General features: G+C 39.0%; 1 long non-coding RNA gene across 1 annotated transcript; it reads left to right on the forward strand.

Moving 5' to 3' along the window:
• Positions 1 to 3,157: 3,157 nt before the first annotated feature.
• Positions 3,158 to 21,497, forward strand: LOC142435852 (uncharacterized). The gene is made up of 4 exons (XR_012781615.1): positions 3,158 to 3,241; positions 4,247 to 4,337; positions 12,919 to 13,035; positions 21,426 to 21,497. It is a non-coding gene; the product is annotated as an uncharacterized LOC142435852 (long non-coding RNA).
• Positions 21,498 to 24,302: the final 2,805 nt, after the last annotated feature.

The raw sequence follows: 24,302 nt of genomic DNA on the forward strand, positions 1-24,302 counted from the left end.
GCATGTCTTTTCAAATCTGGGTGTAGTAGATCAGATTTTTGTTGAGTTGCGACACTACTACCTACATTAGCGATACCATTTTACATTCCTACCAGCAATGGATACAGGAAATTTTTATTTTTTTGGTAGTGAGTTTGGTTAGGTTTATTTATTTTATTAAATCATTTTATTGGGGGCTTGTATAACTAACTCTTTGCACAATCCATAAATCCATCTATTATGTCAAGCACATTTGTTGCCATCATCATTCTCAAAACATTTTCTTTCTTCTTGAGTCTTTGGTATCCGCTCATTTTTTACCCTTCTTCTCCCTCCCTCCCTACCTCACAAAACTTTGATAATTTATAAAAATTTTTTCATGTCTTACACTGTCCAATATCTCCCTTCACCCACTTTTCTGTTTTCCACCCCCAGGGAGGGGGTTATATGTGGATCATTGGTTCCTCTTTTCTCCCCCACCTTCCCCTTACCCTCCTGGTATTGCTGCACTCATTGATCCTGAAGGGTTTATCTGCCCTGGATTCCCTGTGTTTCCGGCTCTTATCTGTATCAGTGTACAGCCTCTGGTCTACCCGGATTTGTAAGGTAGAATTGAGATCATGATAATTGGGGGAGGAAGCATTAAAGAACTAGAGGAAAGTTGCGTGTTTCATCAGTGTTATACTGCACACTGACTGGCTCGTCTCCTCCCTGTGACCCTGCTGTAAAGGGATGTCTACTTGCCTACAGATGGACTTTGAGTCTCCACTCCGCACTCCCCCTCATTCACAATGATGATTTTTTTTTGTTCTTTGATGACTGGTACCTGTTCCTATAGATACCTCGTGATCACACAGGTTAGTGTGCTTCATCCATGTGGGTCTCTATCTTCAAGCCTTTAAGATCCCAGAGGCCATATCTTTTGATAGCTGGTACCATCAGCTTTCTTTTTCACATTTGCTTATGCACCTGTTTTGTCTTCAGCAATCATGTAGGGAAGGTGAGCATCATGGAATGCCAATTTAATAGAACAAAGTGTTCTTGCATTGAGGGAGTATTTGAGTAGAGTCCCAATGTCCTTTAATACTAAACCTATAAATACATGCACATTAGATCTACTTCTCCATCATCATATATAAATATTGGCATGTACACACCTGTATTTAGACCTTTAAATACTCTGACTCCTAATTCTTTCCTCTATTTCCTTTTGCTTTCTTCTTGTCCCACTATCATGCTCAGTCTTCATTTGGATTTCAGTAATTCCTCTAGGTTATACTGCTCTTGATCAAGCCCTACCAGGCCTCCTGCACCCTCCTGGCCATTGATTTTGAATCACTTATTGTTCCCTTGTCCCTAGGTTTGTTAACACCCACTTCCTTTCCCCCCACCCCCGCCTCCCCTGCTCCCATATCTCCCCAGAACCAGCAGTCCGTTGTTTTCTCCTTCAGATTGTTTATCCCGCCTATTTTTTCTAGATAGAATTGCAGAGATAATAATATGCACAAAAAACAAGACAGAGCAAAACGAAGCAACAAAAGAAAACCAAAAAAAGACAAAAAAAAAAAAAAAGAAAAGCCTGTAAATAGTTCAAGGTCTGTTTGTTGACCTTTAGGAGTGTTTTCCAGTTGAGTCTGATGGGGTGGCACACTCTGGCCCCAAAGTCTATTTTTTGTACTCCCTCAAGACTTCTTTGCTCTGCTTCCTTTGCTGTTCTGTTGCATGGCTCTTAGTGTTTTGCCTCAGTGTGATGGGGTCAGATTGGGCACAGTTCCCACACTGTGTTTCCAGTGTTGTCCCCTGGTAGCACTATGGGTCAGTGAGGTACATCGTGTCTCATAGTGGACTGGCTATATGGTCCTCTCTGCTTTGACTTCTCTGAGTGGAAATATCGTCCTCAGGGCTTGGTGGGCCAGGATGTGTTCCACTTTGAACTACTTTCTTGTATTCATAACACTTGTAAATTCTTGTTTTAAAAATTTGTCCCCCATCTTCCTGATGTCCTTCTGAGAAAACAATCACTGTAAGCAATGTCTGGTTAAATTATATATCAAAAGAAATCTTTTTATTTACCCACCTATAAATGTGATTTTTTTAGGACATTTGATGTATGTTTTTAAGTACTTGGTATTTGGTGTATTTGTGCTTAGTTTGTACAATGTAGACCATAATCTGGTACCCATAGAGTGACAGCAGATATAAAAACCTAACAGCACAGGGTGTGCATTTTTCCTGTTTTCAGGGCCTAGTGCATTATGTGGAACAAAGCATGGTGGACCCTTTTTATATTCATCTAATTGCTTTAAAATGCTAAAGTAGATACTTACTCCTTTTGTTCTTCTGGTTTTAAAATGTGATCCATATCAAGTGTCTAAGAAGATGTGCATTTTATAGGGTGAAACTACTTCCTCTGTATATGAAAAAACCCTAAAGTATAGTAAAAAATATAGATGGGGAAATAGCAAATATTTGTTGAATGAATAAACTGCTGACTCCATGTCCAGCTACAGTAGTGTGGTGAGGATTCGGAAGTGCTCCTAGAAGCGGAGTGCTCATACAATAGAAACATCATGTAAGACCACCTTCTTCGGGCCATGATGTCAGGTTTTCTCTTACCTCAGTGAACAAATAGGACACTTGTCTTTTGAAATAATAGAAAGCAATCAGTGTGCAAAACTGTACAATACCAAATGGTTAAAGGAGATTAAATTATTATAGTATCATTGCATTGACAAGTTAGTTAACTTGGCTTTTTCTTACTTTAATCTTGTAATGTGTAAATAAAAGTTCTGAAGTAGAAGCAGCACAATTTGCTTAGGTAAACTGTTACGTACAAATAGGTAAAAATGTGTACGTGTATCAGTCCTTTGAAAAATATCATGGAAAAATTAATTTTTTTGGTTCTGTAGTGCCAGGAACTGGATTTAATGGTTTCTTGTGGGGATTGTAGGGGTGGTTGGTGGGAAACAGGAAGCTAATAACAATGAGTACAAGAAATAAGAAAATGTTCTAAAATTGATTGTAGTGGTAATTGTACAGTTTTTTGTATAATTCTTAATAACTATTGAATTGTTTGATGTGAATTGTTACATGTCAATAAAACTTAAAAATTTTTGTTGTTCTGCAGTGTATTTATCCATTTTCTCTTTAATTCTCTTCCTAGTAATGAAGCAAAATCAGACGGAAGAAGCAATTTGATACCAACCATCAAATTTCGGCACTGTTCTTTGTTAAGAAATCGACGCTGCACTATTGCGTACTTGTAAGCTGCTGTGATTTTACTTGTAGTAGCAGGAAACAAAGAAGAGTTTTCCATGGGGTTTCTCAATTAAGTTTCTGGTTGATAGCAACAGATCTCAGATTTATTTATCTCTGTGGTTATGCATGGAGCCCTGGTAGCATGGTTACTTGTTGGGCTGTGATCTACATGGTCCACAGTTCAAAACCACTAGTAGTTCCGAGGGGAAAAGGCCGTGTTTCTATTCCTGTAAATAATTACAATCTCGGAAACCCACAGGGGTTTGCTATGAGTCAGCATTGGCTTGATGGAAGTGAGAGTGTTTTCAGTGTTTATGCGCTGGACTGTTAACCAGAAACAGCATTTCAAAACCACCAGCTGTTCTGCGGGGAAAAGATGAGGCTTTCTACTCTTAAAAAAGAGTTACAATCTCGGAAACTCACTGGTGCGCTTCTATCCTGTCCTTACAGTGTCAGTATGAGTCAAACAACTCCATGTGGCAGTGAGTTATTTCTTTTAAGTTTGATTTAATGTAAGCATTTTAATTTCGTTTTTCCAGTTTAAAATTTGTATTGTAAAAGATTGCACTATTCTTGAAAGCAGAGAGAATAATATAGTGAAGCTCCTGGAGTTGTCTTATAAATTTAACAATACATTTTCCATAATTTATGACATATGTATGTTAGGCTACTTAAAACTAAGTACTAAACATCAGATAACATTTTACCACTATATACTTTAGGATACATGTCTAAGAAATAAGGGCCTTTCTGATCTTTTTCCACATTACTGCTGTGTCACCATCACAGTTACGACAATGAACAGTGCTAGGGGCATCAGCCCAGTTCCTATTCCCGATTTCTGGTAGTCCCAAAGATGTCTTCTTAGAGTAGATCTATTTGCATCAGAATCTTAAAAAAAAAAAATCCACAAATGACAGTTTAGTTGATAAGATCCTTGAGTCCTTACTGATAGAACAATGTCTGATTTCCTGCTTGTTTGTATGCTAATACTCTCTCAATGTCCTAGGTATGACCGGTTACTGCGGATTCGTGCACTTAGGTGGGAATATGGCAGTGTGTTGCCTAATGTTTTACGATTTCACATGTCTGCTGAAGAAGTAAGTTAGCACTTTTTCAAGTTAATGATTTTGGGAAAATACTGAGATCCTGGCTTTTTTTTTTCTACAATGATGTTTACTGGTATTTCTCTGTTTTCTGTAAATTTTCTATATTTTGTTTGTGAGAATGTGTAGAGGTAAATATAAACTACTAACTCAGCAGTTTGTATATATAATTTATTGACACATACTTTTTGAATTAAGCAACCATTCTTACCATACTTTTCTGAGTTATTCCTCACTAGCATAAACTTACTACTCCAAGATTCCTAGCTAATCTTTTGAGTTGCTATCATTTGATCCATGATTTGATCACCTTTTCAGCAATAAGTTTTCAGCGTTTTTTAAGCAGTTAGTACTTACTGCGATAGGCATGGGAAGTATAAAACCAAACTCATTACTCTCAAGTCGATTGTGACTAAAACTGCCTCAGAGGTTTATAAGGCTATACATTATTTTTGTTTTGAACTGTCTTATTTGGCACATAATCCATATACACTATCAATCTTTATGGAAACCAACTGCCATATTTTTCTCTTACAGAGTAGCTAAGTGGATTCAAATTGCCAACCTTTCCATTAATAGTGACAAATGTAGCAACTGCCACTGGGGTACCCTCCTGGAAGGGAGTAGTAGTAACTAATTCTAGTGCTACAGGGAAAACTGACAAACAATGAAAAAAGGAGTTTCTTTTATTTATTAGTGATTCATCAGTGGAGTTGAAAAGCCGACATTATTCTTAGGAGATATGTAGTTTCTAGTCAGCATGAATAAATATTCAGAATAAGATGAGTATTTGTCACTGAAGGTAGGGTGCTAGACCAGTATTTCAAGATAGAACATTAGAGTCAGAACACTTGGTTTCAACTCCTGACACTGCTTTCTAATCTTGGGCAAGTAACCTCATTGCTCTGTGTTCACTCCTTTATTTACAAAATGGGGTCATAGTGTGTCCTACTACAGCCTTGGTTCTCAACCTTCCTAATGCCACGACCCTTGAATAGAGTTCCTCATGTTGTGGTGATCCCCAATCTTAAAATCATTTTTGTTGCTACTTCATAACTGTAATTTTGCTACTGTTGTGAATTATAATGTAAACATCTGATATGTAGGATATATTTTTAGTTTACAAATTGAACATATTTAAAGCATAGTGATTAATCACAAAAATAGGTAATTATATCTTGTGAAATACTGATTTCTAATTATAAATAAATGAAATTTTGTCTTGAAGCATGGTGTAGCATGAGTAACAGTCTTAATATAACAATAGTGAACTACATTGCTACATTTTGCGACAGTGTGCGTAAAAAGCCAGAAGGTTGAGATAGTTTCTTTCTCACTAGATCAGAAATTCTCCAGACAGTCTTTGCAAGAGCACAAGATCATCTTCCACAACAAATCTACTTCTTTATTTAGACTTGATAACAAACAAGCTGGAAAACCCTGTTTCACAAAGATAAGTTGTTGGAAATGGAAGAAAAAGGTGCAACACAGTCTCCGACAGAACAGGACCTGACTGCAAACACTTGATCCAGAATTTTGTAACTGGCATTGTAGAGAAATCAGTTCTCGCTGCATCGCTGTTAGTTCAATAAACGTCTCTTGTGCTATCTCAGGAACATCTTCAACTTTGACTGTAAATGGACTTCTGGCAAGTGCAAATGAGGTGTCGGGTAGATTTGGAAAGTACGATGAAATTTCATCTGCAAGCATATGCAAGTGTTCTTTCACAGAAATTGTAATCCTTTTGTCTGGTTCAGTGTCATGTTCTTCAAAGAAAACAGATAGGGTAGGCATGTAAATTTTATTTTCTTTTTATTATTTTTTTGGTAAATTTTATTTTCATCCAATTTTTTCCCCCAAAGCTGATGTTTCCTTTGGAATGATCAGATATTTTCAGATAAATCAAGGCATGTTGCATTTTGTCCTTGCAGTAATAAATTGTAACTCATTCAAGATGGCAAAGATGGCAATCAAACTATTTTCTGTATCTCACTTTTATCGCTGCAAAATGCTTTGAACTGCGGTCATGTTTTCTGATAAAAAACGTTTTGAGTTCATCACCATGCTCAAAAACACCTTTTAAAACTTTTCCTCTGGACAACCGCCTCAATTCAGTTGCGAAAGCAGTAGACTGTTTAAAGTGCTCGCCTTTACAAAATTGACAGAATTTATGATGCTTCTCATTACTTCTTGTAACTCTTTTGGCCGTGTATTTGTTGCTAATATTTTCTGAGGAGTTATACAGTGAGTTCCGGTGACTTTCGGTGACTCAGTACCAAACGTTGAAATTCAGATTGACATCCTAGCATAGTGGAGCATCATCTGCAAACACCACAAACCTTTTCCCAAGAGATCTTATGCTCTTTCAGAATGAACCAACTATCAAATACATCACGTGTAGTAGTTGCCATTTTAAGAGGTTTGCAAAAAAAGAAACTCATATTTAAAGTCGCCATCATTAATATGCCTCAGGTAAACAGTAACTGTGAACAGTTTGCAACGTCTGTAGATTCATCACGCTGGATGCTAAATATTGGAAGTGGAGCAGATTTACTTTCCTGGATTATCTGATCAAGAATATCAGCAGCCTTGTCTGCTATTCTTCTGCAGGCAGTGTCATTTGATAAGAAAATTGCGCTCAATTTTGTAACAAATTCATCTCTGATCATAACTCGAACAATTTACTGGCCCCTGGCAACAGTGAATCCTCAGCAATGGTGTAGGGTTTCATAGCGCTGGTGATTCTGAGTGCCACCAAATATGAAACTTCAATGACTGCTACGTTTTGTTTGTGGTACTTGCCACCAGTGTCAAGTCTGGCTTTCTTGAGTTTATCATCAGCTTTGCTTTTAAAATAGTTGGTATCCTTGCCAGCAAAGCTCGGATATTTGCTATCAAAATGGCATATTAGTTTGTTCAGCTTCATAGATTCAACTAATAGAACTTCACAACAAGTAAGACATTGTAGTTTCTCAGTTCCTGCTGTCATTGAAGTAAAACCATACCATAAAAAATCCTCACTATCTTTTCTTAACGTTCTTCTACATGATCCATTGTCATGGGATGGTTGGCTAATGAAAATAATATATAACCATAGCTTTAATAATACAAAAGATGGCTCTCCCTCCTCCACCACTGCCACCTCCTCCTGCTGTTCCTGCAGCTGCCTGTGTGCTCGTTTGGTGCGGACCTGGTACCTCTTTTGAGAAGACTTCAGCATTCACCCTGGCCAACAAAAAACTCAAGGGAGGAGTCAAGACTGAGAACAATGATCAGATTAACTTGAAGGTGGTAGGGCAGGATGGTTCTGTGGTGCAGATTAAGATTCAGAGGCACACCCACTTAGTAAGCTAATGGAAGCCTATTGTGAACAGGGTTTGTCAATGAGTCAGATCTGATTTGATTCGACAGACAGCCAATCAATGAAACAGACACACCTGCACAGTTGGAAATGGAGGATGAAGATACAATTGATGTGTTCCAGCAGCAGACAGGAGGCATCTTCTAAGGGAGCCTGCTCCTTTCCTCCAGAACTCTCTTCCAGCCGACCAAGAATCCATTCTCGATTAGAAAACCACAGTTTGATTCCACCACCTCCTGACAACTACAGTATAGTTTTCTCTTTATTTCATTTCCCCTTCCTCATTCCTTTATTGTACACAAAGTAACTGGTGCATGTACACAAGCATATTAAATTTTTCCCTTTGTTTATTTATTCGTTTACTAAATCACCAATGGTATGTTTTGATCAACATCAGGTGGAGATGGGATGGGGAAAACACTGGTTCTGTGAAAGCTCCCCTTCTCCATCAGTGGCTTGCTCATTCAGCTTCTCTCTTTGTATTTCAGTAGGTTATTTTGCTCTCACTGTTTAACAAAAACAAAAAAAATGACATGAAAAAAATCCTTGCATGCCTTGTTCGATTGAAGAATTTTTATGTTTTTCATTTATCATTGTAAAACCAAGGACAGTTTTATAACATTTTTGTATGTAGCTATTACATGTAGGGCAATCTGTCTTTAAGTAGGCGTAAATTACTCTCAATGAAGCCTAGATAGTTTTCCCTTCAAGTCAAGCGCCTTGTTTAAATTTCTTATTTAAAAAAAAATAGTACTAAAGATGATACATGGCACAATTTAGTCAATACAGTTTATTAAAATTTCCTATGATTTAACATTCTCTATGTTGTGTTTTTACATACCTGTTACTATCACAAGGAGCAGTATTCACATCAACCACAGCTGAATATAAAAAGACCAATCAGCATCCAGATAAAGTTCCCATGGTACAGATATCGATTTTTTGCAGTAGTTTATGATTTTACCCAGAAATAATAATTCATGAAGTGTCATTTACCACCAATACTGCTGCTTTTAACACTGTCGCTGCTTTTAACACAGTAGCTGCTTTTAACACAGCAGCTGCTCTCTACGCATGTGTGACTTGTCCACATAAACACATTGTGGTGCCAACCCTGTCACATCCACCTTTATTTGTACAAGTTGAATGTGATGGGGTTGTCTGATTATGTCCTTACGCTGCGTACACGTATGTGGGCAGACCCTCCTGGAGATGGATAGAGGAGCAGTGACTTGGTTCCTAAGACCATTGGAAATACATGTTTTCCAATGGTCTTAAGTGACTCCTGTGAAAGGGTCCTTTGACCCCAAAAGAGGTCGTAACCCACAGGTTGAGAACTGCTGTATTAACAGGGTTGTTACAGGATGATTAAGGCTGCCCATTTGGAACATAGCATAGAACGGAATGTGATCAATGCTGTTATTGTGTGAGTTTGGTATAGTATATCACTTATGAAAGAAAGTGTTAGTCTGGGTTGACTAGAGGAACAGTCATACACTCATGTGTATAAGAACTTTATATAAAAGAGCAATTATATATTGAGAAAACATCTCAGCCCAGTTCAGATCAAGTTCATAAGTCCGATATTAGCCTATATGTTCGGTACTAGTCGATAAATTCCTCTTTAGATTCACAGTATATGTAATGATGCCAAATGCAGGAATATCGCAGGCCAGTGGGTAGAAGGTCTTGTGGATCCAGTGGCAGTGTATGCATTTCAGTGTTGGCACGGGTCTCCTCCAGCTCTCTGACTGTCTCAGCGCAGAAAAGGAAGGCAGAGAGACTGGGTTTGATCTCCATTGAGCTACTTATTTCTGTCATGCCTCAAAATGAGGTCATCAAGCTGCAATTTTATTGACAGGCTGACAGGATATAATGTAATTGCCACGGCATGTATTCAGTAAATTTGCCATGAGTTTTATAAACAATTTACTTGCTAACTGCATTTAAAAAATTTAACTTGAGTTTAATTGACATAATTCATATACCACACAACCCAGTGGTTTAAATATATTAAAAAGAGCTGTGCAGTTATGATCTCCATCAATTTTAGAACATTTTCTTCAGTCTTAAACTCACCATTTGCCCCAGCCTGCCCTGTCCTAACCCAAAGAAACTGAATCCATTTATAGTCTTCACAGTAACTAAGTCCTATCCTAGATTTTATTTAAAGAAAATCATATGCGTATGGATTGTGATAAGAGTTGTATGAGCCCCTAATAAAATGTAAAACACAAAATAAAAAAAAAACACCTAACTATCCTAAGTCATCATGGCAAAATATTGAATGCTCAATAAACCACTGAAAACTCCAAAAAAAAAGAAAGAAAATCATATGCAAAAAAACAGCCCTCAATCCAAAAGAAAATATAAAAACTAGAACAAATTTAAAAGGGACCAAAAGAGAGAAAAACAATAACGTTAAAAATTATCTGTGTTAATCTACTTTCCAATGCACTCAGTGTATAACAAGACTATTTCCATTCTTTGTTCATGGTCTAAGGAGATTCACTGGAGGCTTAATCTGTGTGGGAACTGTGCAAATGGAGTTTGGGCTTCCACTGTCATCCGCAGTCTGCTCAGGTTTTAATCTCTAATACCATTGCCTCCTCTGATCTTGAATTGCTAAGTACATTTCCATGCTTTATTTTTATTCTGTTCATGTTCTGGAGAAAGAAACAAAGTACCTCAGCTTCTTGAGGGAACTACTAAATAATTACGTTACCAGTTAATTTTTCAGGTTCTTTTTCCATGGTCTTTGTGCCGGAATCTTACATTAAGTGGACTTGAGGGGTGCCTCTTTATTATGGTGAAATGAACAGAACATGTTCTTTCTCTAATAACAATAGCTATAGTATTTTTTTAAAAACATAGAGTGTTTAAGAGTAATAGTTCTTGTAGGATTTTATCTTAAAATTTAAGTAACCAATAGATGAGGATTTTATTTTAAACATAAATACATGAACTTGTCGTGCATAAACTTTTTTAGTTTAGTACAAGGTAGTCATGACAAGGCACACAAGTAAGACTTCAAGATGCTGATTTTCGAACCAGAAAATTATAATTAAGAATTATAATGTTAGTCTTGAGATTAGATTTCCATACTTTAGACTTCATTTTGACCTTGAGTTCAATGGAAATCCCTTATAGCTGGGGTCCAAATTCGGTGTTAATAGAGTCTCTACAAGGTCTAGTCTATGGAGAGAATCACTGCCTCTGCCTTTTCCTTCTCAGAGCATAAACCGAAATTCAGTTTCTATATGTGAACATTTCACTTTGAACTCACCGATAAGGGATAGGTGATGCCATCTTTAACAAAGATTAGTGTATTATTTTTTTCCATGAAGGTAGACAAATAGTAGTTTACAAGTTAGAGACTCCAAGACACTTTAGAGAGAGATAATCTTATGTCATAATTTCTTTTTTAAAAATCATTTTATTGGGGCTCATACAACTATTATCACAATCCATACATACATACATTAATTGTGTAAAACACCCACTGCCATTGACTTTTAACAATCCTTAAGGATGAGCAAAGTAGAACTGGCTCTTTAGGTTTCTGAAGCTGTATTTCTTTATAGGAGCAGAAATCCCCTTTCTCCCTAGGTGTAACTGGTTGAGTCAAACTGTTGACCTTGGCTTTAGCCAACACATAACCCAATACTAACCAACATAGTAGTGGTGGGTGCCTTCTCGTCAGTTCCGCCTCATAGTGGCCCTGTCTAGATCAGCATGAAGTACTACTGGACTCTGCATCCTCACAATTGTTATGTTTGAACCCATTGTTGAGTTACCGTATCAATTCATCTCCTTGAGTTGTTTTTGTTTTTCCCACTGACTTTGCACTGTACCAAGTATTGTGTCGTTTTCTAAGGACTGGTCTCCTGAAAACATGCCCAAAACTTGTGAGACAAGTCTTGCCATACTCATCTCTAAGGATCAGTCTGGCTGTGATCTTCCGAGACAGATTTGTTTGTTCAGTTAGCAGTCCATGGTACTTTCGGTGCTCTTTGCCTACATGCTAATTCAAAGGCATCTATTCTTTGGTCTTTATTAATTGTTGTCCAACTTTCATATGCTTATGAGGCAATGGAAAATCCCATGGCTAAGGTCAATGGAAAATCCCATGGCATTGCTCAGTCCTCAAAGTGTGACATCCTTGCTCTTCATCACTTTAAAGTAGAATTTCAGAAATCCAAAATATGTTTAGTGAAAGAAATTTGTCACAAAATAATAAATACTGTGTGGATCTATTTAAAGTACAAATAATGAACAGCACTAAACTAGTGTTTTAGGGATGCATTCTTGGGTGATAATGTAAAATTTTCAGAATGGAACAAAATGATAAGTCCCCATTTTGGGGCTGAGGATGTGTTACTCCTTGACCAGGCTGTTTCTTAATAATGTCATTAACCTGTACATCTTTGTTTTGCCTACCTTTCTGTAATTATACATAAATAAGATTCTGAGGAGATTGCAACTAATGTCACAAAACAAAATATATATAAATTATTGTATAAAACATGAGTTTTCTCTGTAAACTTTCACCCTAACCATAATAGACTTTAAAAAATAACAAATGCCTTTTATTATTATTTCCTTCCCCCAGCCCTTTGGCAACTCTTAATCTACTTTTTTACATTTATAGAATTCCGATGACTGACTTTCCTACAAATGCAGTCGTAAAATAATGTGACCTCTTGCGCCACTTTACATGTGATAAAGGTTTACCCTTGTCAGATACAACTTAGAACTGAATTCCAAAGTAAGCCTCACTATCTTCTATTGTGTGCACTCCTCATTTTGCTTGTCCTTCCTTCTCTTTGGGGACATTTGCATTGTCTGCTCAAGCATGTTGTTCCATTCTTATAAAAAGAGTCCGTGCAGTATTTAAAGCGACCATAACTGAATCATGTGTTTTTCGTAGTGTTGTTTCTGGTTGAATGGTTTTTTTAGATCTGTGCTTAGGTCTACTGGTTTGTAAACTATGTGATAACAAGAATTTTGTCTGTTTTGGTTGAATGCTCCATCCTAAGTGCACAGACAGTTCCTGACTCGTAGAAGACAACCATTAATGTTCGCTATATAAATACAGGAATGCCACACTCATGATCTACATGGGCGTATGTGCTGTTTGAAGTCACGATTACACAATGTTGGCAAGCTTGTTTTCTTTGTCACTTGGTAAAAAGACCATTTTTCTGTTTTCAGATAGAATGGTTCAATTGTTATAAGAAGTCCCTTGCTACTTACATGAGGTCATTGGGAGGAAATGAAGGTTTGGACATAACACAGGATATGAAGCCTCCCCAAAGCTTATATATTGAAGTAAGTTTTACCTCTTGAGAATGGATTTTATTGAATGTGTGGATTATGCTCCTATTATGTAAGAAGGAGATATGAATATAGTTTTGTTAGGTGCCACCAAGTCCTATTCATAGTAACTAGATGTACAACAGAATGAAACACTGCCTTGCCCCGCACCCTCTTCTCAAACATTGCTGTTTGAGCCCATTATTGCAGTCATGGTGTCAATGTGTACCACTGAGAGGCTTCCTCTTTTTGACCATCCAGGGACTTGCCATCCAGATGACATATACACGGAGTCGGCCTCTTTAAGGGGCACTCCCGCTGTAGCTCTTCCAGCATAGCTTTGTTTGCTCTTCTGGCTGTTGATGTTTTGTCAGTGCTTTTCTGCGATATCATAATTCATAGTTATCAATTCACCTCTGTCTTATTCATTGTTCACCTTTCATATACATATTAGGTGATTAAAAAATAGCATGGCTGGGGTCAGATAAACCGAGGACTAGTTTTCATAGTTTTACTGAGATAAAAGGACCCCTGGTGGTACAGTGGTTACACATTGGGTTGCGATCAGCATGGTCCGCAGTTCAAAACCCACAAAAACTCTGTCCCTTGACTCCACCCCTTGAGGGATAAGATGGGGTTCCTGCCAGGTCTAGAGGCCAGGTGTGTGGATTTCTCACCCAATGGGGGGGGGGGGTTAAATTAAACCTCTCAAGTCTACTTTGAGATTGGTGCGGGAAGTGCTAGGCTTCTCTTTCCCCCTTGCCCCCTAATTGTGTTGTTTTGCTAACACATTTCCTGCTTGGGGGTGGCAAGGTGAGGAATGTTGAGCAAGGGCTGGTGGAACTGTAGAACAAAGCAAAAGTTAAGCTTGGCTAGTGACTGTCTGCACCAAGCTGACTCTGCAAAGCTGTTCTTCACCAGAGGACAGCAAGCCAAGAGGCTTGGTCAGCTGGGTTAGCTCAGGGACCAGAAAAAATTGGCTATGCCAGGCAGGAGGGACGCTTCCCCAGCGTGTGGACAGCCTATAACAAAGAGGGGAATCTGTTAGTAGTTGCTACTGCTCTCTCAGTTTAAGAAGCTTGGATGTACTTCATATTGAGATTCTCTTCCATGAAGTTTAGGATATCGCTCCTAGTGGACCTTCTCTATAATTGCTGAGAGTTGTCCGAGTTTGTTGTCTGACAGTCATTTTGCTGACTCTGCTGCTCTTTAACACTTTAAAGAAGTCTTTTGCAGCATTTATCTCATGGCTTGATTTCTTCACTAATTCCATGAATGTTGATTATGCATTGAAATAAATGAAATCCGTGTCAATTTATTTTTTTCTCTTTTTATCATTGTGTTTATTGGCCCGAGCATGAGGCTTTTTTTTTCCATCGAGCCATAATCCCTACAGAAAGCTTTAGTCTCAGTTCTTCATTAATGTGTTGAATCCTCTTAGCTTTCCATAAGCAAAGTTGTATCATATGCATATCACAAGGTCTCTGCTTTTACACTGGACATTTTAATACTTTCATATTGAAAGTTACTACCACTAAGGAAGTACTTACCAAGGAGCTTCAAATGTTTCTGGGATTTTTTTCAGTTTTTAAATTCCATATTTGCACACACTTGAAGTCCCTGTCATATAGTTGTCATTTTGTTACTTGTTAAGTGGGTTATCCTCTCTTTGCTCCTCATTTCTTCCAGTAGTACCACGTACTTTGGCGCTTAGTTAATTTTTGGATTTTGAACCATCTTTATTATCCTCTTTTGTATACTTTTGAATATTGAATAAAGAAGACCAAAGAAAAATGTTTGCATTCAACTTAGGTGTTGGCTAAATATGTTAGGTAGCCAGAATAGGGGCCATAAAGGGGGAGTGTTAGTCTGGGTAGACAAGAGAAACAAATTCATAGAAACTCATGTTTATAAGAAAGAGGTTTATATAGAAGAACAACTGAATATTGCGAAAACGTCCCAGCCCAGTCCAGGTCAAGTCCGTGAGCCCAATATTAGCCCATATGTCTGATACCAATCTGTAAAGGCCTCGTCAGACTCACGAAACATGCAATGACTCCGATTGCAGGACGATCTTGAACCAGCGAGTAGAAAGTTTTTGGATCCAGTAGCATTGTAAACATCTCAGCGCTGGCAGGGTTCTTCTCTATGTAGCTTCTCTGGCTCCAGAGGTCTGTTGCATCAGGGTAGGTCCGTGTGGCTTTCCCAGCTACCAGGACGTAGTGCCATGTGTCTTGCCAGTAGAGCATCTCCAAGGAAGTGAGCTGAGAGAGAGAAGCGTCTCCTGTTTAAGGAGGAAATACTGGAGTTCCCAGAATTCTCAGGCGAAGGCAATGCCCACACAGAGGCCTCACTGGCTATCCTGATTGACCAACTAGACTCCACCACTTCACTCTTAATCCTCTCAAGTCCCAAATTGACATCAGATTACATAAGCACCACAAGGGGGTTGTCTCCGCACTAACTGCATAAGGCTAAAGCAAAAGGATTGGAAGAAATCAGGCATCCATTAAATTTTAGAACAATCAAACTGAGCATGCTCAGACAAGAGCTCCCTCCGCCCCGAGGGGAGGTCCACCAGGGCACACAGATTAGGCTCAGTTACATTACCTCACACAGGTGGGCCTAAACTCAAGCCAGTGGAACCAACCAATACCTTCAACCATGCTTCCCCCAGCCGTTGTGGAGAGGAGGGAATAAAGACCCTGCCTTGACTTCCTTCCATTCCAGCATTCTCCACAAGTGGGGGGTGGGAGCCCTTTTGGCCCCTGGGATTTCCTGGTTCCACGTGCTGGGTTACGTGTTCCTGTTCTTTCTATGTGTTTTTTCCCCATTCAGCAGTGAACCCATGTGCAGTTCTGCGGATCCTTGTATGCTTTCTTAAAACAATGTGTATTTTTTGAGGCTGTAATACCTGAAACTTCCCTTTTCCCCATAAAAATCACTTGGATTACAAACCTGCTTCTGCTGTGTGAATTCTTTCAGGTACCTGAATCCAGGAACCTAACACCTTTTTCTCTATATTGCTTCATCTTGCAATCTACTCTCCTTGTATTTCAATCTAAAGGAATGTCTCAACATTCCCTCAGGTTTTATTTGTTTTCTTGAATTTTATCCTCATTTATAAAGGAAAGTTTTGCTGGCTATAGGAATCTTGGATGGCTGTTCATTTCTTTCATTATTTTAAATATGTGACTCTATTACCTCCTGGTTTCCAGGGTTTCTATATATGTAAATTGGTACTTCATTTTATTTGATATTGTCAAGATTTTATCTTTTTTTTAAAGAGTTTGATGATAAGATATTTTGGTGTGGATCTCTCAGGCTTTCTTCTGATTTGGAAATTCTTAAGTGTCATTGATATGTACATTCTTGTCCTTTGTCAAGTTTTGGTAATGTTCTGCTGTTGTCTATTAAGTTTTATTTAGTTACCCTTTGCCCTCTTCTGGGACTTCCATAATATTTGCATTGATTTGCTTGATGGTGTTCCTTGGGATCATGTTTCTTTACTTTTGTTCCTCAGACTCAATAAGCTGTTCTGTTCTTCTGCCAACTCAAATATCCTGTTGAGTTATCCAGTAACGTTGTTTCTCTTATTTGTTAGTGCTAGTAATTGGATTGGCTTCTTTAAATGTAGGAAGACATATCAGAGGGCCGTATTTGACTTTCTCTGGCTTCACTGTTTCCATGAGGCAGAGTTCAGACATGCCTCCATCCTTCATCCTTCAATATCTATTCTGACACCACCCACTCCTCCCTCACACACTGCCTTTCTGTCGGGTTCAATTATCGGTCCCAGTTGGCCTCACAGAACTCACAGACAATATTCACAATTTAGTGGGCTTATTAAGGAAGGTAACTAGTTACCACAAGTCAGCATCAGGAAACAGTAAGTGTACCTCTCCTGTCATCCAGCAGTCATGTCAGTCTTTAGTCCTTAGCCTCTCAGTCACATAGTCCCTTTGCCTCTTTGGGCCAGAAAGGCAGCCCACTGCTCTGCCTCAAAGTATCATAGTCTCAGTATTGCTCCTCTGTTTTATGTCATGGACGCCTTGCCTCAGCTCTGGTCTTGGCCTAGTCCCTCTGTTCTGTCCCATGGTCTCTGTGATGCAGCCTTTGATGCCTCCATCTCAGTCTCTACCACTTCAGACAAAGATCTCAAGTATGTCCCACTAGGGCCTCTTACACCTTGATGGTCCAGCATTTCTCTGTGTTCCTGCTTCTGAGATGGCTTTTCCACATAACCATCCCTCCAAAATGGGATTTTAACCATAGCCATATAGGCTAGAATTGATAATACAATGCATAAGAGATGATTGCTAGATGGGCCTTATTCATTGACTACATCTCTTCATCTCTTTCTTAGGATCCCTGCTGGCATTGTAGGATAGGCATTGATTGGACTGCTAACCATAAGGTTCCAGAACCAAACTCTCTGGTATGGAGTCAATGCTGATTCCTAGGGATCCCCTATGGGTTTCTGAGTAGAAAGCCCAGGCTTTCTCCTACTGGTACTGGTAGTTTTGAACTGTCGACCATGCAGATTGCAACCCAGTGATTAACTGCTGTACCACCAGGGTTCTGAGGTTCTTACGGTTCAAATTTACCAACTGTTGCTCAGGGGAAAGATGAGACTCTTAGTTTCTGTAAGGATTTACAGCCTTGGAAAACCAATATAGGGTCATTGTGAGTTAGAATCAACTAGAGGGCGGTGATAGAATCTCTTTATAGATATTTTAATTTATGTATATATATATTGCTAACCCAGTTTTCTTTTGTTCTTTGGGCCTGTTTTTTTTTCCTAATTGTTTTATTAGGGGCTCATAGAACTCTTATCACAATCCATATATATACGTACATCAATTGTATAAAGCACATCTGTACATTCTTTGCCCTAATCATTTTTTTTACATTTTATTAGGGGCTCATACAATTATTATCACAATCCACACATATACATACATCAATTGTGTAAAGCACATTCCTACATTCTTTGCCCTAATCATTTTGAAAGCATTTGCTCTCCACTTAAGCCCTTTGCATTAGGTCCTCTTTTTTCCCCCCTCCCTCCCTTGCCCCCCCTCCCTCATGAGCCCTTGATAATTTATAGATTGTTATTTTGTCATATCTTTCCCTATCCGGAGTCTCCCTTACCCCCCGCCCCCCACCCTTCTCTGCCGTCCGTCTCCCAGAGAGGAGGTCACATGTCGATCCTTGTAATCAGTTCCCCCTTTCCAACCCACTCACCCTCCACTCTCCCAGCATTGCCCCTCATACCATTGGTCCTGAAGTTATCATCCACCCTGGATTCCCTGTGCTTTCAGCTCCCATATGCACCAGTGTAGAATTAGGATCATGGTAGTTGGGGGGAGGAAGCATCCCGGATCCGGGGGAAAGCTGTGTTCTTTTTTTTTTTTCTTTCTTTTTTTACATTTCATTAGTGGCTCATACAACTCTTATCACAATCCACACATATACATACATCAATTGTATAAAGCACATCCCTACATTCTTTGCCCTAATCACTCTCAAAGCATTTGCTCTTCACTTTAACTTTGCATCAGGTCCTCTTTTTTTTCTCCCCTCCCTCATGTGCCCTTGGTAATTTATACATTGTTATTTTGTCATATCTTTCCCTATCCGGAGTCTCCTTTACCCCCCCCCCCACCCTTCTCTGCCGTCTGTCTCCCAGAGAGGAGGTCACATGTGGATCCTTGTAATCAGTTCCCCCTTTCCAACCCACTCACCCTCCACTCTCCCAGCATTGCCCCTCATACCAATGGTCCTGAAGTTATCATCCACCCTGGATTCCCTGTGCCTCCAGCTCCCATATGCACCAGTGTACAACCTCTGCCCTATCCAGTCCTGCAAGGTAGAATTCGGATCATGGTAGTTGGGGGAGGAAGCATCCAGGATCTGGGAGAAAGCTGTGTTCTTCATCGGTACTGCATCGCACCCTGACTGACCCATCTCCTCTCCTAAACCCCTCTATGAGGGGATCTCCAGTGGCCGACAAATGGGCTTTGAGTCTCCACGCTGCACTTACCCCTTCATTCACTATGTGTGTGTGTGTGTGTGTGTGTGTGTTTGTGTGTGTGTGTGTAAAATTAAAAACTTTTATACAATAGCCTATACTCCAGGATAAAGTGTAGCTATCTGCTTTATACTCCTCCTGGATCATTGCAGTATCCCCACTTTGGGAAACACTGCTATAGAGGGACAGGAGTATGGAAATACTTATAGTGCCCTCTCTGCAACAAACTTTGATTCACAGTTTTAAGGTAATAGTGATGTGTGAGCTGAACTATATTAAGCTTATATTTTATAGGTCAAAAATGATTGGATGTTGGCACTTTAATTTCAAGCATCTTAATGTAATCTAACATTCCATCTTCCATAAATTTTGTTTTATTTTTAAAATACTAAATGAAAATTAATTGATTGCTAAGTTACTGTGTAAGCAAAATGAAAGAGCATGAAACTGAATCTTTTAAATGTATTTTTAAGTATTCCTGAGAAACAAGAGATTGGAAGACTTGATTTCCTTTGAAAAACAGTTTGTTCACTCCCTCAATGCATGAATATCTCCTTTTATTAGATTGGAACTCTATGATGCTCACTCTCCCGACACAACGTCTGGAGCCAAAGTGGGTGAACAAGTAAATATGGTGAAGAAAGCTGATGGTGCCCGGTTATCAAAAGAGATAGTGACTGGGGTCTTAAAGGCTTGAAGATAAACAAGCGGCCATCTAGCTCAGAAGCAACAAAGTCCACATGGAAGAACACACCAGCCTGTGTGATCGAGTGGTCCCGAAGGGATCAGTTACCAGGCATCAAAGAACAAAAAATCATATCATTGACTGTACACCTCCATGATAGGATCGCTGAAGACAAATGGGTGCATAAGCAAATGTGGTGAAGAAAGCTGATGGTGCCTGGCTATCAAAAGAGATAGTGTCTGGGGTCTTAAAGGCTTGAAGGTGAAAAAGCGGCCATCTAGCTCAGAAGCAAAAAAGCCCACATGGAATAAGCACACCGGCCAGTGCGATCGCGAGGTGCCAAGGGACCAGGTATAAGGCATCATGCAAAAAAAAAAAGATATGTGTGTATGTATGTGTACATGTGTGTATATGTATATATGTATATGTATATATGTATATATATACCATATTAAATGAAGGGGGAAGTGCAGAGTGGAGACCCAAGGCCCAAGTGTCGGCCAATGGAGATCCCCTCATAGAGGGGTTTAGGAGAGGAGATGGGTTAATTAGGGTGCGAGGTAGTACCGATGAAGAACACAACTTTCCTCCAGATCCTGGATGCTTCCTCCCCCCAACTACCATGATACGAATTCTACCTTGCAGGGCTGGATAGGGCAGAGGCTGTACACTGGTACATATGAGGGCTGGAGGTACAGGGAATCCAAGGTGGATGATACCTTCAGGACCAAGGGTGTGAGGGACGATGCTGGGAGAGTGGAGGGTGAGTGGGTTGGAAAGGGGGTACTGATTACAAGGATCCACATGTGACCTCTTCCCTGGGAGAGGGACAGCAGAGAAGGGGGGTAAGGGAGACTCCGGATAGGGCAAGATATGACAAAATAACGATGTATAAATTACCAAGTGCACACGAGGGAGGGGGGAAAGGGGAGGGAGGGGGAAAAAATAAAAAAGAGGACCTGATGCAAGGGGCTTAAGTGGAGAGCAAATGCCTTGAGAATGATTGGGGCAAGGGAATGTATGGATGTGCTTTATACAATTGATGTATGTATATGTATGGATTGTGATAAGAGTTGTATGAGTCCCTAATAAAATGTAAAAAAGGAAAAGAGAAAAATATGATTAGGGCAAAGACTCTACAGATGTGCTTTATACAATTGATGTATGTATATGTATGAACTGTGATAAGAATTGTATGAGCCCCAATAAATTGTTAAAAAGAAAAACAGTTTGTTTTTAGATGTATGTTCTTTTATCCTGATGGATTATGGGAAGGATCTGGTCAATCTAGTTGAGGTAAAATGCTCTTTTCTTTCTTGTTTGCCACTGTTATGTCCCTCATTTTTATTCCTTCTGATTAATATAGTGCATTGTTTGAGAGGAAAACGTCCAACTATGTAGTCTCCTTTTATCTAAATCCCTGGTTTCCTTATTGGTAATACCATCCATGTATACATTTGCAAAGCTTATGTTTCCCTTCCCGGTGACGTAGGAAATTGAGATCTTTAGGTTTAGGACCACAGTAAATATCTGGGAATAGTAAGGGTCCTAAGTACACAGAGGAGGAAACAGACACATAAAATACAGTACTTTTACTGTTCGGGCATTTATATAATCCCACTTCATGTTATGATCACTGCATATTTTAAAAGGTAATTTGGATAAAATATCTGATTTTCTTTTCAGGTACGGTGTCTAAGAGACTATGGAGAATTTGAAGTTGATGATGGTACCTCTGTGATACTAAGAAAAAACAGCCAGGTATTTATTGTCTTAAGAATGTATACTTTGAACTTCAATAAAAGTATTGAATGAAGAAAATGTTCGAATCAATAGTAAAATAATTACCTTGTGATGACAATTTATAGCACAGGCATTATGTTTAATATAGATCACCTTGTTTTGTACTTTTTGTAAATGTTAAGACTTACAAATATTGAATATACAATGGACTGCAAAAAGTGGGAAAATTCCATTCTGTGATTCCATTTATCTACCATGTGTTCTAAGCAATGTACTAGTAAAATTTTTATCTATTAATTACAAACAGATATAATTTTTATGAGTATATTACTTGGGCTTTGTTTGTTGTTTTTTCATTCTCTTTTGTTTTGTTTTTTCTATAGCACCTATATCTTTAGTGACTTCTTTAAGCATTAAAGAGGGCCACATCCTAAGAACGCATAGTTCTTAGATTGGGGCTAGATTTAAATGGGAGCACAAAATCCATTCACATATCTGTGGTTTATATATGTCTCTGGTTCACTTTAGAAACAACATTATCATTTTATGATAACGAAAACTTTTCAAACCATCTTCCTGGGACATAAGGTAACGATAGTGTTATTCATTTAGCTAATGATACAGAATTTAAAACACGGTTGAGAAAAGCATATAGAAGTATAGGCTGGTTTCAGACATCAATTCATGCTCGAATTGTTGACTTATATAGATTAAATTCAAGTTTCTGAACAATTTATTAAAAAATCTTTTCTGGGGGGACTCATACAGCTCTTATTACAATTCATCCATACATACATTGTGTCAAGCACATTTGTACATTTGTTGCCATATAATTTTCAAAACATTTTCTTTCTACTTGAGCCCTTGGTATCAGCTCCTCATTTTCACCCTCCTTCCCCCACCCTCCCTCACGAACCCTTGATTATTTATAAATTATTATTATTTTGGCATATCTCACACTGTCCAACGTCTCCCTTCACCCACTTTTCTGTTGTCTGTCCCCCATGGAGGAGTTTATATGTAGATCTTTATAATCCCTTGCCCCTTTCTACCCTACCTTCCCTCCACCCTCCCGGTATCGCCACTCTCACTACTAGTCCTCAGAGGGTCATCTGTCCTGGATTGCCTCTGTTTCTAGTTCCTGTCTGTACCAGTGTACATCCTCTGGTCTACCCGTATTTGTAAGGTAGAATTGGGATCATGATAGTGGGAGGGAGGAAGCATTAAAGAACTAGAGGAAAGCTGTATGTTTTATCTTTACTATACTATACCCTGACTGGTTTGTCTCCTCCCCAAGGCCCTTCTGTAAGGGTATGTCCAGTTGCCTATAGATGGGTTTTGTGTCCCCATTTCGCACTCCCACTCATCACAGTGAAAGGACTTTTTGTTTTTTGATGCCTGATACCTGATCCCATTGACACCTCGTGATCACACAGGCTGGGCTGGACACTATTTACACAAATAATTAGGGTTGATGTTGGAACAAAACTTTCAACAAAATTCATTCCAAAAGGTAGCAACATGCATACCTGACTAATACATGTCATAACAAAATAAGAAGAGCATTAAAGTAGTAAATATTTGGTATTCCTGGATCACCATTCATTAGGCACCCTGAAGGCCAGAGAGTCAAACCAAAGTCCAATAACTGCCAATTCCATAACTTGGGATAGCAGTCATCATCTTCTCACACTGATGAATTTCAGTCTTAAATCAAAGGGCTCCTGATGAGTTTGAATGAAAGCCCAGTTTACAAACTCCAGTGAATGTAGCTTCCACATGGATTCTTTCTGGTGTGGCCTATGAAAGATATTGTGTGCCTCCAAAGAACAATATTAAGTCCACGAGTCTGTAGCACACACCCTGGATTACCAAGAGCTGGATAGAAAGTAGGTCCAAAAGGTCCAATTAAGTGGGCCTCTACTCAAGTACTCCCTCAACGCAATAACACTTTGTTCTAGTCACCTGGCATTCTGTGATAACCTTCCCGCCAGAATTGCTGAAGACAAATGGGTGCATAAGCAAATGTAATGAAGAAAGGTGATGGTGTCCAGCAATGCAAAGATATACTCTGGGGTCTTACAGGCTTGAAGATGAACAAGTGACTCTCTCTAAGAAGCAACAAAGCCCACATGGAAGAAGCACACCAGCTTGTGTGATAAAGAGGTGTCGAAGGGATCAGGTATCTGGCATCAAAGACCCAGAACAAAAAGCCTTATTGATGTGATTGAGGGGGAGGGTGGACTGGAGACCCCAAACCCATTTGTAGACAGCTGTGAGAGTAGTGGTAACAAGAGGGGGCACTGATCACAATGTAACCCCTCCTTGGGCATGGGCAGTAGAAAAGAGGGTAAAGAGAGACCTCGGACAGTGTAAGACATGAAAAATTAATAACAATTTATGAATTATTAAGAGTTCGTGAAGAAGGGAAGAGGGAAAAATGAGGAGCCCATGCCAAGGGCTCAAGTAGAATGAAATTGTTTTGAAAATGATGATGGCAACAATGAACAAATGTGCTAGACACAATGGATGGATGCATAGATTGTGATAAGAGCTGTATGAGCCCCCAAGAAAATGATTTTGATCAGAATTGTGTTCTATCTATAGATTTATTGCTTTCAGTAATATTCACATTTTGATTTTTCTGTAGTTTCCTTTGTACAGGTCTTTTGTTTCTTTGGTTAAGTTTATTCCCAGGTATTCATCTTTTGTATGGATATTATAAATGATATTGTTTTCTCTTTTTTTATTTTTTTTCTTGATGTTTTTATTTTGGAGCTCTTCAATAGCATATTAAAATTGATTTCTGCTTATTAATCT

The sequence above is a fragment of the Tenrec ecaudatus genome (assembly GCF_050624435.1).
Source record: "Tenrec ecaudatus isolate mTenEca1 chromosome 2 unlocalized genomic scaffold, mTenEca1.hap1 SUPER_2_unloc_17, whole genome shotgun sequence".
NCBI lineage: Eukaryota > Metazoa > Chordata > Mammalia > Afrosoricida > Tenrecidae > Tenrec > Tenrec ecaudatus.